Source organism: Ostrea edulis, chromosome 9, assembly GCF_947568905.1.
Source record: "Ostrea edulis chromosome 9, xbOstEdul1.1, whole genome shotgun sequence".
Lineage (NCBI taxonomy): Eukaryota > Metazoa > Mollusca > Bivalvia > Ostreida > Ostreidae > Ostrea > Ostrea edulis.
The window spans coordinates 17,761,776-17,779,821 of record NC_079172.1 but is presented as its reverse complement, the minus strand read 5'-3'; the positions used below and the strand labels follow the sequence as shown (position 1 = coordinate 17,779,821).

Below are 18,046 nucleotides of genomic sequence, written 5' to 3'. Positions count from 1 at the left end.
TAGGAAACGTAGAACAGTAAATAAAATAAGGAAAATAGGACAGTAAATGATGGAGGGGAAATAGGACATAAAATGAAATAGGAAAGATAGGAGAGTAATTAAGGTAGTAAAGATAGGACAGTAAATCGATTAGGAAAAGTAGGACAGTAATTGAAATAGGAAAGGTAGGACAGTAAATAAAATAAAGAAAATTAGATAGTAAAAGATGTAGGAAAAATAGGACATAACATGAAATAGGAAAGATAGGAGAGTAATTAAGGTAGGAAGATAGGGCTGTAACTTGATTAGGAAAAGTAGGATAGTAGTTGAAATAGGAAAAGTAGGAGAGTAAATAAAATAAGGAAAATAGGAGAGTAAATGAAATAGGTAACATAGTAGTTAATGAAATAGTATGTTAAATAAAAGATCCCGTGGGGATCTGGGTTAGAATAAATCCTCAGTACCCCTTGCTTGTCGTAAGAGGCGACTAAATGGAGCTAAAAGATAGGGAAATAATTAGTACAGTAGATAAGATAAATAGGAAAGATAGGAAAGTAATTTAAGTACAAAAGATAGGACAGTAACTAGATTAGGAACAGTAAGACAATAACTGAGGTAGGAAAATAGGATAGGAAATGAAATAAGGAAAATAGGACAGTAAATGATGTAGGGAAAATAGGATATAAAATGAAATAGGAAAGATAGGAGAGTAAATGGATTAGGAAAAGTTGGAGAGTAAACAAAATAAAGAAAATAGGACAGTAAATAAAATAAGGAAAATTAGATAGTAAAAGATGTAGGAAAAATAGGACATAAAATGAAATAGGAAAGATAGGCTAGTAATTGAGGTAGGAAGATAGGGCTGTAAGTTGATTAGGAAAAGTAGGACAGTAATTGAAATAGGAAAAATAGGATAGTAAATGATATAGAGAAAATAGGACATAAAATGAAATAGGAAAGATATGAAGAGTAATTCAGTTAGAAAATATAGGACAGTAGAGATAATATATAGATTAGGAAAAGTAGGATAGTGATTGAAATAAGAAAATTAGGATAGTAATTAAAATAGGAAACGTAGAACAGTAAATAAAATAAGGAAAATAGGACAGTAAATGATGTAGGGAAAATAGGACATAAAATGAAATAGGAAAGATAGGAGAGTAATTAAGGTAGTAAAGATAGGACAGTAAATCGATCAGGAAAAGTAGGACAGTAATTGAAATAGGAAAGGTAGGACAGTAAATAAAATAAGGAAAAACTAGATAGTAAAAGATGTAGGAAAAATAGGACATAAAATGAAATAGGAAAGATAGGAGAGTAATTGAGGTAGGAAGATAGGGCTGTAACTTAATTAGGAAAAGTAGGACGGTAATTGAAATAGGAAAAGTAGGACAGTAAATGAAATAGGAAAAGTAGGAGAGTAAATAAAATCAGGAAAATAGGAGAGTAAATGAAATAGGTAACATAGTACAGTTAATGAAATAGTATGTTAAATAAAAGATCCCGTGGGGATCCGGGTTAGAATAGATCCTCAGTACCCCTTGCTTGTCGTAAGAGGCGACTAAATGGGGCTAAAAGATAGGGAAATAATTAGTACAGTAGATAAGATAAATAGGAAAGATAGGAAAGTAATTTAAGTACAAAAGATAGGACAGTAACTAGATTAGGAACAGTAAGACAATAACTGAGGTAGGAAAATAGGATAGGAAATGAAATAAGGAAAATAGGACAGTAAATGATGTAGGGAAAATAGGATATAAAATGAAATAGGAAAGATAGGAGAGTAAATGGATTAGGAAAAGTTGGAGAGTAAACAAAATAAAGAAAATAGGACAGTAAATAAAATAAGGAAAATTAGATAGTAAAAGATGTAGGAAAAATAGGACATAAAATGAAATAGGAAAGATAGGCTAGTAATTGAGGTAGGAAGATAGGGCTGTAAGTTGATTAGGAAAAGTAGGACAGTAATTGAAATAGGAAAAATAGGATAGTAAATGATATAGAGAAAATAGGACATAAAATGAAATAGGAAAGATATGAAGAGTAATTCAGTTAGAAAATATAGGACAGTAGAGATAATATATAGATTAGGAAAAGTAGGATAGTGATTGAAATAAGAAAATTAGGATAGTAATTAAAATAGGAAACGTAGAACAGTAAATAAAATAAGGAAAATAGGACAGTAAATGATGTAGGGAAAATAGGACATAAAATGAAATAGGAAAGATAGGAGAGTAATTAAGGTAGTAAAGATAGGACAGTAAATCGATCAGGAAAAGTAGGACAGTAATTGAAATAGGAAAGGTAGGACAGTAAATAAAATAAGGAAAAACTAGATAGTAAAAGATGTAGGAAAAATAGGACATAAAATGAAATAGGAAAGATAGGAGAGTAATTGAGGTAGGAAGATAGGGCTGTAACTTAATTAGGAAAAGTAGGACGGTAATTGAAATAGGAAAAGTAGGACAGTAAATGAAATAGGAAAAGTAGGAGAGTAAATAAAATCAGGAAAATAGGAGAGTAAATGAAATAGGTAACATAGTACAGTTAATGAAATAGTATGTTAAATAAAAGATCCTGTGGGGATCCGGGTTAGAATAGATCCTCAGTACCCCTTGCTTGTCGTAAGAGGCGACTAAATGGGGCTAAAAGATAGGGAAATAATTAGTACAGTAGATAAGATAAATAGGAAAGATAGGAAAGTAATTTAAGTACAAAAGATAGGACAGTAACTAGATTAGGAAAAGTAAGACAATAACTGAGGTAGGAAAATAGGATAGGAAATGAAATAAGGAAAATAGGACAGTAAATGATGTAGGGAAAATAGGATATAAAATGAAATAGGAAAGATAGGAGAGTAATTAAGGTAGGAAAGATAGGACAGTAAATCGATTAGGAAAAGTAGGACAGTAATTGAAATAGGAAAAGTAGGACAGTAAATAAAATACGGAAAATTAGATAGTAAAAGATGTAGGAAAAATAGGACATAAAATGAAATAGGAAAGATAGGAGAGTAATTGAGGTAGGAAGATAGGGCTGTAAGTTGATTAGGAAAAGTAGGACAGTAATTGAAATAGGAAAGGTAGGACAGTAAATAAAATAAGGAAAATAGGACATTAAATGATATAGGGAAAATAGGACATAAAATGAAATAGGAAAGATAGGAGAGTAATTAAGGTAGAAAGATAGAGCTGTAACTTATTTTGGAAAAGTAGGATTGTAATTGAAATAGGAAAAGTAGGACAGTAAATGATGTAGGGAAAATAAGATATAAAATGAAACAAAGATAGAGTAATTGAGATAGGAAGATAGGGCTGTAACTTAATTAGGAAAAGTAGGACAGTAATTGAAATAGGAAAAGTAGGATTTGAAGTAAGGAACATAGGACAGTAAATGAAATAGGTAACATAGTACAGTTAATGAAATAGTATGTTAAATAAAAGATCCCGTGGGGATTTCGGGTTAGAATAGATCCTCAGTACTCCTTGCTTGTCGTAAGAGGCGACTAAATGGGGCTATAGGATAGGGAAATAATTATTACAGTAGATAAGATAATACAGGCATAAGGGTATATAGTTAAGAACAAGAGAGTGATATATTTGTACTATGAAAATTTTCTTGCGTACTAGACTTAAAAACGGTGTGTGAGAACAGTTGTTTTGAGTTCCAGAATTTGAGTCTCTGTGTTTTTGAGAATGTTCAAACTATGAATGTATTGCGTTTTTGTTGTAGTAAACTAAATAAAGTACTATAGTTCATGAGATATTATCAACCAGTTCAGTAAATAAAATAGTATAGTTTATACAATATTAAATTACATCAAATAATACAGTAAATAAATAATAAATAAATAAATAATTTGGTACATTAATTAAAATAGTATATCATGTTACATTAACTAGTGCAGTAAATATAATGATATAGTTTATAAGATATTACGGTATATCAAATAGTGCAGTAAGTAAAATGATATATTTTAGAAATTAATTCGTTACATTAAATAGTACATTAAATAGTTAAGACATTATTTCGTTACATTAAATAGTATATTAATTAAAATATTATAGTTTAGAAGATATTATGTTACATTAGATAGTACATTCACTAAAATATTATAGTTTAGAAGATAATATTTTACATTAGATAGTACATTAACTAAAATGTTATAATTTAGAAGTTATAACGTTACATAAAATAGTACCTTAATTAAATTATTATAGTTTAGAAATTTCTTCCTTACATTAAATAGTGGGATAATTATTATAGTATAGTTAATAAGATATTAAGTTACATTAAATAGTACAATAGGTAAAATTTTATAGTTTATAAGTAATTATATTACATTAAATAGTACAGTCAGTAAAATAGTATAGTTTAGAAGTTAATTCGTTAAATTAAATAGTACATAAGTTCAATAGTACAATTTAGAAGGTATTACATTACATTAAATAGTATAGTAAGTAAAATAGTATATTTAAGAAGATATTTCGTTATATTAACTAGTATTACATTACATTAGGTAGTAGATTAAGTAAAATATTATAGCTTAGAAGTTATAACGTTACATTAAATAGTACAGTTAGTAAAACATTATAGTTTAGAAGCTATTTCGTTACATTAAATAGTACATTAGGTAAAATAGTATAGTTTAGAAGATATTAAGTTACATTAAATAGTACATTAAATAGAATATTATAGTTTAGAAGTTATAACGTTACATAAAATAGGACATTAAATAGAATATTATAGTTTAGAAGATATTACGTTACATTAGATTGTAGATAAGTAACATATTATAGTTTAGAAGTTATAACATTACATTAAATAGTACATTTAGTAAAATATTATAAATTAGAAAAATACTACGTTACATTAAATAGTACGATAAGTCAAATAGTATAGATTAGAAGTTATTTTGTTACATTAAATAGTACAATAAGTAAAATATTATAGCTTAGTTAACAAAGTGGGTAAAATAAGAGTAAATGAAATGGGAAAATAGGACAGGATTTGAAGTAGGGAAAATAGGAGAGTAAATGAAATAGGTAACATAGTACAGTTAATGAAATAGTATGTTAAATAAAAGATCCCGTGGGGATCCGGGTTAGAATAGATCCTCAGTACCCCTTGCTTGTCGTAAGAGGCGACTTAATAGGGCTATAGGATAGGGAAAGAATTATTACAGTAGATAAGATAATACAGGCATAAGGGTATATAGTTAGGAACAAGAGAGTGATATATTTGTACTATGAAAATTTTCTTACGTACTAGACTTAAAAACGGTGTGTGAGAACAGTTGTTTTGAGTTCCAGAATTTGAGTCTCTGTGTTTTTGAGAATGTTCAAACTATGAATGTATTGCGTTTTTGTTGTAGTAAACTAAATAAAGTACTATAGTTCATGAGATATTATCAACCAGTTCAGTAAATAAAATAGTATAGTTTATACAATATTAAATTACATCAAATAATACAGTAAATAAATAATAAATAAATAAATAATTTGGTACATTAATTAAAATAGTATATCATGTTACATTAACTAGTGCTGTAAATATAATGGTATAGTTTATAAGATATTACGGTATATCAAATAGTGCAATAAGTAAAATGATATATTTTAGAAATTAATTCGTTACATTAAATAGTTAAGACATTATTTCGTCACATTACATAGTATATTAATTAAAATATTATAGTTTAGAAGATATTATATTACATTAGATAGCACATTAACTAAAATATTATAGTTTAGAAGTTATAAAGTTACAGTACATTAAATAAAATATTATAGTTTTGTAATCAAAATATTATAGTTTAGAAGATATTACGTTACATTAAATAGTACATAAAGTAAAATAGTATAATTTAGAAGATATTACATAACATTAAATAGTACAGTAATTAAGATAGTATAATTTAGAAGATATTACGTTACATTAAATAGTACATTAAGTAAAATGTTATAGTTTAGAAGTTATAACATTTCATAAAATAGTACCTTAATTAAATCATTATAGTTTAGAGGTTTCTTCGTTACATTAAATAGTGGAGTAATTATAATAGTAAAGTTAATAAGATATTAAATTACATTAAATAGTACATTAGGTAAAATTTTATAGTTTATAAGTAATTATGTTACATTAAATAGTATAGTCAGATATTAAGTTACATTAAATAGTACATTAGGTAAAATTTTATAGTTTATAAGTAATTATGTTACATTAAATAGTACAGTCAGTAAAATAGTATAGTTTAGAAGTTAATTCATTAAATTAATTAGTACATAATTAAAATAATACAATTTAGAAGGTATTACGTTACATTAAATAGTATAGTAAGGAAAATAGTATATTTAAGAAGTTATTTCGTGATATTAACTAGTATTACATTGCATTAGGTAGTAGATTAAGTAAAATATTATAGCTTAGAAGTTATAACGTTACATTAAATAGTACAGCTAGTAAAATATTATAGTTTAGAAGCTACTTCGTTACAGTAAATAGTACATTAAGTAAAATAGTATAGTTTAGAAGATATTAAGTGACATTAAATACTACAGTAATTACGATAGTATAGTTTAGAAGATATTAAGTTACATTAAATAGTACATTAAATAGAATATTATAGTTTGAAGTTATAACGTTACATAAAATAGTAGGTTAATTAAATTATCATAGTTTGAAAGTTAATTCGTTACAATAGATAGTACATTAAGTAAAATAGTATAGTTTAGAAGATATTACGTTACATTAAATAGTACATAAAGTAAAATAGTATAATTTAGAAGATATTACATTACATTAAATAGTACAGTAATTAAGATAGTATAGTTTAGAAGATATTACGTTACATTAAATAGTGGAATAATTATTATAGTATTGTTAATAAGATATTAATTTACATTGAAGAGTACATTAGGTAATATTTTATAGTTTATAAGTAATTATGTTACATTAAATAGTACAGTCAGTAAAATAGTATAGTTTAGAAGTTAATTCGTTAAATTAAACAGTACGTAAGTAAAATAGTACAATTTAGAAGGTATTACGTTACATTAAATAGTATAGTAAGTAAAATAGTATATTTAAGAAGTTATTTCGTTATATTAACTAGTATTACATTACATTAGGTAGTAGATTAAGTAAAATATTATAGATTAGAAGTTATAACGTTACATTAAATATTACAGTTAGTAAAACATTATAGTTTAGAAGCTATTTCGTTACATTAAATAGTACATTAAATAGAATATTATAGTTTAGAAGTTATAACGTTACATAAAATAGTAGGTTAATTAAATTATCATAGTTTAAAAGTTACTTCGTTACAATAAATAGTACGTTTAGTAAATTATTATAGTTTAGAAGTTAGTTTGTTACATTAAATAGTGGGATGATTATAATAGTATAGTTAATAAGATATATAGTTACATTACATAGTACATTAGGTAAAATGTTATAGTTTAGAAGTAATTCCGTTACAATTAATAATACAGTCAATAAAACAGTATAGTTTAGAAGTTATTTTGTTACATTAAATAGTACATTAAGTAAAATAGTATAGTTTAGAAGGTATTACGTTACGTTAAATAGTACATTAAGTAAAATATTATAGTTTAGAAGATATTACGTTACATTAGATTGTAGATTAAGTAACATATTATAGTTTAGAAGTTATAACATTACATTAAATAGTACATTTAGTAAAATATTATAGATTAAAAAATATTACGTTACATTAAATAGTACAATAAGTCAAATAGTATAAATTAGAAGTTATTTTGTTACATTAAATAGTACAATAAGTAAAATATTATAGCTTAGTTAACAAAGTGGGTAAAATAAGAGAAAATGAAATGGGAAAATAGGACAGGATTTGAAGTAGGGAAAATAGGAGAGTAAATGAAATAGGTAACATAGTACAGTTAATGAAATAGTATGTTAAATAAAAGATCCCGTGGGGATCCGGGTTAGAATAGATCCTCAGTACCCCTTGCTTGTCGTAAGAGGCGACTTAATGGGGCTATAGGATAGGGAAATAATTATTACAGTAGATAAGATAATACAGGCATAAGGGTATATAGTTAGGAACAAGAGAGTGATATATTTGTACTATGAAAATTTTCTTGCGTACTAGACTTAAAAATGGTGTGTGAGAACAGTTGTTTTGAGTTCCAGAATTTGAGTCTCTGTGTTTTTGAGAATGTTCAAACTATGAATGTATTGCCTTTTTGTTGTAGTAAACTAAATAAAGTACTATAGTTCATGAGATATTATCAACCAGTTCAGTAAATAAAATAGTATAGTTTATACAATATTAAATTACATCAAATAATACAGTAAATAAATAATAAATAAATAAATAATTTGGTACATTAAGTAAAATAGTATATCATGTTACAGTAACTAGTGCAGTAAATATAATGGTATAGTTTATAAGATATTACGGTATATCAAATAGTGCAGTAAGTAAAATGATATATTTTAGAAATTAATTCGTTACATTAAATAGTACATTAAATAGTTAAGACATTATTTCGTTACATTAAATAGTATATTAATTAAAAATATTATAGTTTAGAAGATATTATGTTACATTAGATAGTACATTAACTAAAATATTATAGTTTAGAAGTTATAACATTACAGTAAATAATACAGTAAGTAAAATAGGATAGTTAAGAAGTTATTTCGTTACATTAAATAGTACAGTAAGTAAAATATTATAGTTTAGAAGTTATTTCGTTACAATAAATAATATATTAAGTGAAATAGTATAGTTCAGAAGGTATTACGTTACATTAAAAAGTACATTAAGTAAAATAGTATAGTTTTGTAATCAAAATATTATAGTTTAGAAGATATTACATTACATTAAATAATACATAAAGTAAAATTGTATAATTTAGAAGATATCACATTACATTAAATAGTACAGTAATTAAGATAGTATAGTTTAGAAGATATTACGTTACATTAAATAGTACATTAAGTAAAATGTTATAGTTTAGAAGTTATAACGTTACATAAAATAGTACCTTAATTAAATTATTATAGTTTAGAAGATTCTTCGTTACATTAAATAGTGGAATAATTTTAATATTTTATAGTTTATAAGTAATTATGTTACATTAAATAGTACAGTCAGCAAAATAGTATAGTTTAGAAGTTAATTCGTTAAATTAAATAGTACATAAGTAAAATAGTACAATTTAGAAGGTATTACGTTACATTAAATAGTATAGTAAGAAAAATAGTATATTTAAGTTATTTCGTTATATTAACTAGTATTACATTAGATAGTAGATTAAGTAAAATATTATAGCTTAGAAGTTATACCGTTACATTAAATAGTACAGTTAGTAAAACATTATAGTTTAGAAGCTATTTCGTTACATTAAATAGTACATTAAGTAAAATAGTATAGTTTAGAGGGTTTTACGTTACATTAGTTAGTACAGTAAGTAAAATATTATAGTTTAGAAGCTATTTCGTTACATTAAATAGTACATTAAATAGAATATTATAGTTTAGAAGTTATAACGTTACATAAAATAGTAGGTTAATTAAATTATCATCGTTTAAAAGTTACTTCGTTACAATAAATAGTACGTTTAGTAAATTATTATTGTTTAGAAGTTAGTTTGTTACATTAAATAGTGGGATGATTATAATAGTATAGTTAATAAGATATATAGTTACATTAAATAGTACATTTCGTAAAATGTTATAGTTTAGAAGTAATTACGTTACATTTAATAATGCAATTAATAAAACAGTATAGTTTAGAAGTTAGTTTGTTACATTAAATAGTACATTAAGTAAAATAGTATAGTTTAGAAAGTATTATGTTACGTTAAATAGTACATTAAGTAAAATAGTATAGTTTAGAAGATATTACGTTACATTAGATTGTAGATTAAGTAACATATTATAGTTTAGAAGTTATAACATTACATTAAATAGTACATTTAGTAAAATATTATAGATTAAAAAATATTACGTTACATTAAATAGTACAATAAGTCAAGTAGTATAGATTAGAAGTTATTTTGTTACATTGAATAGTACAATAAGTAAAATATTATAGCTTAGTTAAAAAAGTGGGTAAAATAAGAGTAAATGAAATGGGAAAATAGGACAGGATTTGAAGTAGGGAAAATAGGAGAGTAAATGAAATAGGTAACATAGTACATTTAATGAAATAGTATGTTAAATAAAAGATCCCGTGGGGATCCGGGTTAGAATAGATCCTCAGTACCCCTTGCTTGTCGTAACAGGCGACTAAATGGGGCTATAGGATAGAGAAATAATTATTACAGTAGATAAGATAATACAAGCATAAGGGTATATAGTTAGGAACAAGAGAGTGATATATTTGTACTATGAAAATTTTCTTGCGTACTAGACTTAAAAACGGTGTGTGAGAACAGTTGTTTTGAGTTCCAGAATTTGAGTCTCTGTGTTTTTGAGAATGTTCAAACTATGAATGTATTGCCTTTTTGTTGTAGTAAACTAAATAAAGTACTAAAGTTCATGAGATATTATCAACCAGTTCAGTAAATAAAATAGTATAGTTTAAACAATATTAAATTAAATCAAATAATACAGTAAATAAATAATAAATAAATAATTTGGTACATTAGTTAAAATAGTATATCATGTTACATTAACTAGTGCAGTAAATATAATGGCATAGTTTATAAGATATTACAGTATATCAAATAGTGCGGTAAGTAAAATGGTATATTTTAGAAATTAATTCGTTACATTAAATAGTTCATTAAATAGTTAAGACATTATTTCGTTACATTAAATAGTATATTAATTAACATATTATAGTTTAGAAGATATTATGTTACATTAGATAGTACATTAACTAAAATATTATAGTTTAGAAGTTATAACGTTACAATAAATAATATATTAAGTGAAATAGTATAGTTTAGAAGGTATTACGTTACATAAAAAAGTACATTAATGTAAAATAGTATAGTTTAGAATATAATACGTTACATTAAATAGTACATTAAATAAAATGGTATAGTTAAGAAATTATTTCGTTACATTAAATAGTACATTAATTAAAATATTATAGTTTTGTAATCAAAATATTATAGTTTAGAAGATATTACGTTACATTAAAGAGTACATAAAGTAAAATAGTATAATTTAGAAGATATTACGTTACATTAAATAGTACAGTAATTAAGAGAGTATAGTTTAGAAATTAGTTCGTTACATTAAATAGTACATTAATTGAAATATTATAGTTTTGTAATCAAAATATTATAGTTTAGAAGATATTACGTTACATTAAATAGTACATTAAGTAAAATATTATAGTTTAGAAGTTATAACATTACATAAAATAGTACCTTATTTAAATTATCATAGTTTAGAGATTTCTTCGTTACATTAAATAATGAAATAAGTATAATAGTATAGTTAATAAGATATTAAATTACATTAAATAGTACATTAGGTAAAAGTTTATAGTTTATAAGTAATTATGTTACATTAAATAGTACAGTCAGTAAAATAGTATAGTTTAGAAGTTAATTCGTTAGATTAAATAGTACATAAGTAAAATAGTACAATTTAGAAGGTATTACGTTACATTAAATAGTATAGTAAGGAAAATAGTATATTTAAGAAGTTATTTCGTTATATTAACTAGTGCAGTAAATATAATGGTATAGTTTATAAGATATTACGGTATATCAAATAGTGCAGTAAGTAAAATGATATATTTTAGAAATTAATTGGTTACATTAAATAGTACATTAAGTAAAATAGTATAGTTTAGAATATATTAAGTGACATTAAATACTACAGTAATTACGATAGTATAGTTTAGAAGATATTAAGTTACATCAAATAGTACATTAAATAGAGTATTATAGTTTAGAAGTTATAGCGTTACATAAAATAGTAGGTTAAGTAAATTATTATAGTTTGAAAGTTACTTCGTTACAATAAATAGTACGTTTAGTAAATTATTATAGTTTAGAAGTTAGTTTGTTACATTAAATAGTGGGATGATTATAATAGTATAGTTAATAAGATATTTAGTTACATTAAATAGTATATTAGGTAAAATTTTATAGTTTATAAGTAATTATGTTACATTAAATAGTACAGTCAGTAAATTAGGATAGTTTAGAAGTTAAATTAAATAGTACATTAAGTAAAATAGTACAATTTAGAAGGTATTACATTACATTAAATAGTATAGTAAGTAAAATAGTATATTTAAGAAGTTATTTCATTATATTAACTAGTATTACATTACATTAGGTAGTAGATTAAGTAAAATATTATAGTTTAGAAGTTATAACGTTACATTAAATAGTACAGTTAGTAAAACATTATAGTTTAGAAGCTATTTCGTTACATTAAATAGTACATTAAGTAAAATAGTATAGTTTAGAAGATATTAAGTGACATTAAATACTACAGTAATTACGATAGTATAGTTTAGAAGATATTAAGTTACATTTTGTAAGTTATTATAGTTAAGAAATTAGTGACATCAAATAGTACATCAAGTAAAATAGTAAAAGTTAGAAGATATTACGTTACATTAAATAGTACACTAATTAAAATATAATAGTTTAGAAGTTATTTTGTTATATTAAATAGCACAATAACTCATATAGTATAGCTTAGAAAACATTACGTTACAATAAATAGTTGGGTATTTAAAATATTATAGTTTTTGCGGTGCATTAAATAGTTCATTAGCTAAAATAGTACAGTTTAGGAGTTACTAAGTTAAATTAAATAGCGCTTTAGAAGGAAAATAATATAGTTTATAATGTATTGCATTCCTTTAAATAGTATTCAAAGTAAAATAGTATAGTTTACAAAATATTACGTTACATTAAATAATACGCTAGGAAAAATAGTATAGTTTAGAAGTTATTAGATTGCATTAATTGGTACAATAAGTAAAATAGTATAGTTTATAAGTTATTGCATTAGATAAATAGTATATTAAATGAAATGTTATACACTTGTAGTTTAGATGATATTACGTTACATTAGATAGTAGATTAAGTAAAATATTTTACTTTAGAAGTTATAACGTTACATTAAATACTTAAAACATTTGTTGAATAACTGAGATAAGAATTAACTGTTGCCTTTTTTACTCCATCACTGGTAGCCCTAGACGCTACCAGTGATTGGGTGGTGTTTTCCAGAGAGACGTGTCCATTGGGTGACGATATCGACACACTTGAAGATGATTCTTTGTAAATGGTTCCATGACATGGAAAAAGGTAATGGAATGAAATATTACATGAAGGTGAAGATAACGAAGAGTGATCTATCTCATAAGTCCTATACCCAAATACAAAAACATGTGGCCCAGGTGAGCGATGTGGACCATGACCCTCTTGTTGAAGTATGAAATCAACCCCGAGTCTCTTCATACTGACATTTATTTCATGGGGAGTTAACATGCTTCATTAAGCTTGTTTGTGTGAAGATGCTTGAGGTTTATCATGAAAAGGTGAAGATAACGAAGACTGATCAATCTGATATACCTTCAAAAACTTCAAACATTTGTTGAATAACTGAAATCAAGATAAGAATTAACTGTGGCCTTTTTTACTCCATCACTGGTAGCTCTAGACAAGGTCACCTCGGAAGAGTATCCGTAGAGGAATTTGTTAATGAAAGGTTTAACGTCTACTCAGTGTCTGTCGGTAATTATTGATTTAACCTCAAGATATAAACAAGGATATTTCATAAATATTTTGCAAAGTCTATGATCGTTATAACAATCTAGTTTACCATCACAGCGTATCATTGGGTCAAATGCTGTCTGACGTGTTTCATACCGATTGTTAGGCCGTTCTTGGCACACTGATTTTGAATACGGATAACTCCGTTTACCTGATCAGGATATAGGGTTCTCAGCGGGTGTGACCGGTCGACAGGGGGTGCTTACTTCTCCTAGGCATCTGATCCCATCTCTTTTGTGTCCAGGGGTTCGTGTTTGCCCAACTATATATTTTGTATTACTTATAGGAGTTATAAGATTGATCAATGTTCGTTATATTCACCTTTAATCATTGTCTTTGTCTCATCCAGGCGAGAACAAATATGTAAATCACAATACTCTAGGATCAAAAATGAAGATTCCATGCCCAAACCCTTTTGTAATTTTAACTTTGCTATTTTTCACAAGTGAGAATAATCCTATTGAGGGGGTCTTTATTCATTGTTATATCATCAAGACGATAGAAAATATGTAATGCAACTAATTTTAGGATGAAAAGGGAATATTTGATGCTCAAAACCTTAATTTTGACTTGGCCATTTTCGACAAGTTATCACAATAAATGCATATTTTATAAAATAATGGATTTGAATGATACACTGTAAATAAGAATTGTATAGTCAAATAAACAGTCAGTTTTATTATTGGGGTAGTATATATATATGTACAGTCTTAATGTTCAGTGTACGAATGAGCTGTCAATTGATCTCCTCTCCGGAGAATTCGAAGGACCAGCCTTGCACACGCCTCATATTTGCAAAGCTGAAATAAGAACGAATGATTATTACAAACTTGTGCATCTAAAGAAATAAGAAAACTACAATTTTTTTTTAAATATTACTCAAGGAGGTTCTCTACATCGTCATGATGGCTGACTTCCTTTTAAAACTTGGAGAAAAATATAGATATCAGCAATAGTTGTCTATTCATTAAAAAGTTATTGCCTAGCTGAGTAGCTCAGTAGGGTAACACTTCGACTGCTGAATTGTAGATCGCTTTTAGATTTTTTTCACATTGCTTTGTACCAAAACTAAATAAAGTAAATTTGAAAATTTTCTGTTTCAAAATATTGTACATATCCTTCACTTTTTATTGACATCAAATTTCTATGGTGTAGCATACCTCCTTAAATATTAGATATTACTTAAATTTAGATTTTTGTGTATGTAAAGCAGTAGGGACATATATATTCTAGGCATCCTGTCTCTTCCTTGCTCTCTCTTTGTTGCCTTGATCCACTTTCCGCTTCCCAGTCCTGGTTTTTCCTATCTTTGTTTTATCTGCTCGGTTTTCTCTTTGCTTTTCCGATTCTTTAAAGAGTACCACCTGTCCTACCCTGTCCGCGTTTAAAAGGTTTATTTTCTGTAATATTTTGTATGTTGTTTCTTCCTCTGACATTTTTAAAACCTTGATATTCCTCTGGAATGTTTAAATTCACAATGTTGGAGGCTACCATTCAAAAACAAATCCCAATTTCAATGAAACTTCTCCAGAAAACTGTTTATATCTGTGTATGAAGTCACTTTAAAAATAATTAATAGAACTGAAGATACAATTTCAGGAGATTTACGTGAAAGCCACAGTAACAAGTCTGAACCTCCAACGGTCAAATACCTCAAATCCCGCAAAATACAGCATAAAATAGTATATGAATTAGGCCCATAAAAAGTAAATGTAATTTCTAAGATAGTACAGTAAATAAAATACTATAATACAAAGTACAGTCGATAAAATACTACAGTACTAAGTAGAGTCAACAAAATACCACAGTACTAAGTACAATCAATGAATAACAACAGTACTAAGTAAGTCAATAAAATACTACAGAACTAATAAGTCAATAAAATACTACAGTATTAAGTACAGGCAATAAAACACTACAGTACTAAGTACAGTAAAAAAAACTATAGTACTAAGTACAGTCAATAAAATACTACACTACTAAATAGTCAATAAAATACTACAGTATAAAGTACAGTCAATAAAATACTAAGTACAGTCATTAAAATACTACAGTACTAAGTACAGTCATCAAAATACTAAAGAACTAAATACAGTCAATAAAATACTACAGTACTAAGTACAGTTATGAAAATACTACGGTATTAAATAAAAGCAATAAAACACCAGAGTACTAAGTAAAATCAATAAAATACTACAATACTACAGTACTAAATACAGTCAATAAAATACTACAATACTAAATACAGTCAATAAAATACTACAATATTAAATTCAGTCAATAAGATACTACAGTACTAAGTACAGTCAATAAAATATTACAGTACTAAGTACAATCAATAAAATACTACAGTACTAAGTACAATCAATAAAATAATACAGTACTAAGCACAATCAATAAAATAATACAGTACTAAGCACAATCAATAAAATACTACAGTACTAAGTACAATCAATAAAATACTACAGTACTAAGTACAATCAATAAAATACTACAGTACTAAGTACAATCAATAAAATACTACAGTATTAAGCACAATCAATAAAATACTACAGTACTAAGTACAATCAATAAAATACTACAGTACTAAGTACAGTCAATAAAATACTACAGTACTAAGTACAATCAATAAAATACTACAGTACTAAGTACAGTCAATAAAATACTACAGTACTAAGTACAATCAATAAAATACTACAGTATTAAGTACAATCAATAAAATACAACAGTACTAAGTACAGTCAATAAAAGACTACAGTACTAAGTACAATCAATAAAATACTACAGTATTAAGTACAGTCAATAAAATACTACAGTACGAAGTACAATCAATAAAATACTACAGTACTAAGTACAATCAATAAAATACTACAGTACTAAATACAGTCAATAAAATACTACAGTACTAAGTACAGTCAATAAAATATTACAGATCTAAGTACAGTCATTGAAATACTACAGTACTAAGTTCAGTCAATAAAATACCACAGTACTTAGTACAGTCAATAAAATACTACAGTACTAAGTACAATCAATAAAATACTACAGTACTAAGTACAATCAATAAAATACTACAGTATTAAGTACAGTCAATAAAATACTACAATATTAAGTACAGTCAATAAAATACTACAGTATTAAGTACAGTCAATAAAACGCTACAGTAATAAATGCAGTAAGTAAAATACTATAGTACTAAGTGGAGTCAATAAAATACTGCATTATTAAGTACAGTCAATAAAATGTAATAGCAAATGAGATAAAGGAGAGAGTTTTTAAAGCATGATAATGCATTTTTTGATGTCAACAAATTTGTTTCGTTTCTTTCTTGATCATATGAAGACTAAGTATGTGAAACGATTTTCAGTTGATACTATTTCATCATATGAATAACTGGGTCCAATGAATGTTTTTCCCATATCTTTGTAGGTCGGAGAAAGATAGGCATTAATTGTGATCTTTTGGAACTCAATCAATGGTGGATCGGTCACCTGATTGAGGGTTTTGTAAGATAGGCATTAATTGGTAATTGATTGAGGTTTTATCTTCAGAGAGGTGAGTATATCATGAGACATGACACCACTGGAGAATTATTGGTGGAAGTTAATGAACTATGGATATATGTACACAGTATTGGACAAGAGGAAGATGTATTCTAAAGACAGTTGTATTGATTGATTGTATATTGTTCAATGTCCCTCTCGAGAATAGTTTACGTGTATGGAGACCTCACCACTGCCAGTTAAGAGCAGCAAAATTTAGGCCTATGCTCAGCACTTACGGGCTGTGAAAGGGGACCTCATTTTTTGCGGTCTCATCCGAAGGACCGCCCCATTTATTCCCCTTATGACAAATTCTAACCCGGATCACCACGGGACTAGACAGTTGTATACTGACAGTTTTGTTTCTAGAGAGTTATGTTTATAGACAGTTGTATATATCTGGTTATTGTTTTTACATACATGAGTTTTACTCGTAAATAAATACTGTATATACTTTTATATGAATGTTATTTATGATTTGACAAATTCTAGTGTCATTCCTCATGGTGAACTACATGAAAGGTGAAGATAACGATCAGTGATCAATCTCATAAATCCCATAAGCAATACAAAATAGATAGGTGTGCAAACACAGACCCCTGAACGCACCACAGATGGGATCGTGCCTAGGGGGAGTAAGCAAACATACAATATCGTAAAATTATTTATGTACCGAGAAATTTTTTCATTATTATTATCTCCACTTGGTCATTCAATGTTCAAAACATTAGTAAAAAGATATCAGAAATATGATAACATTTATATATCGCC

The 18,046-nt window shown here is 26.2% G+C and overlaps 1 long non-coding RNA gene across 1 annotated transcript; it reads left to right on the top strand.

Annotated features, from left to right (window-relative positions):
- The first annotated feature begins 13,089 nt into the window (after positions 1–13,089).
- LOC130050079 (uncharacterized) lies at positions 13,090–17,734 on the top strand. Its single transcript, XR_008798466.1, has 2 exons — positions 13,090–13,265; positions 17,285–17,734. It is a non-coding gene; the product is annotated as an uncharacterized LOC130050079 (long non-coding RNA).
- The last annotated feature ends 312 nt before the right edge of the window (positions 17,735–18,046 follow it).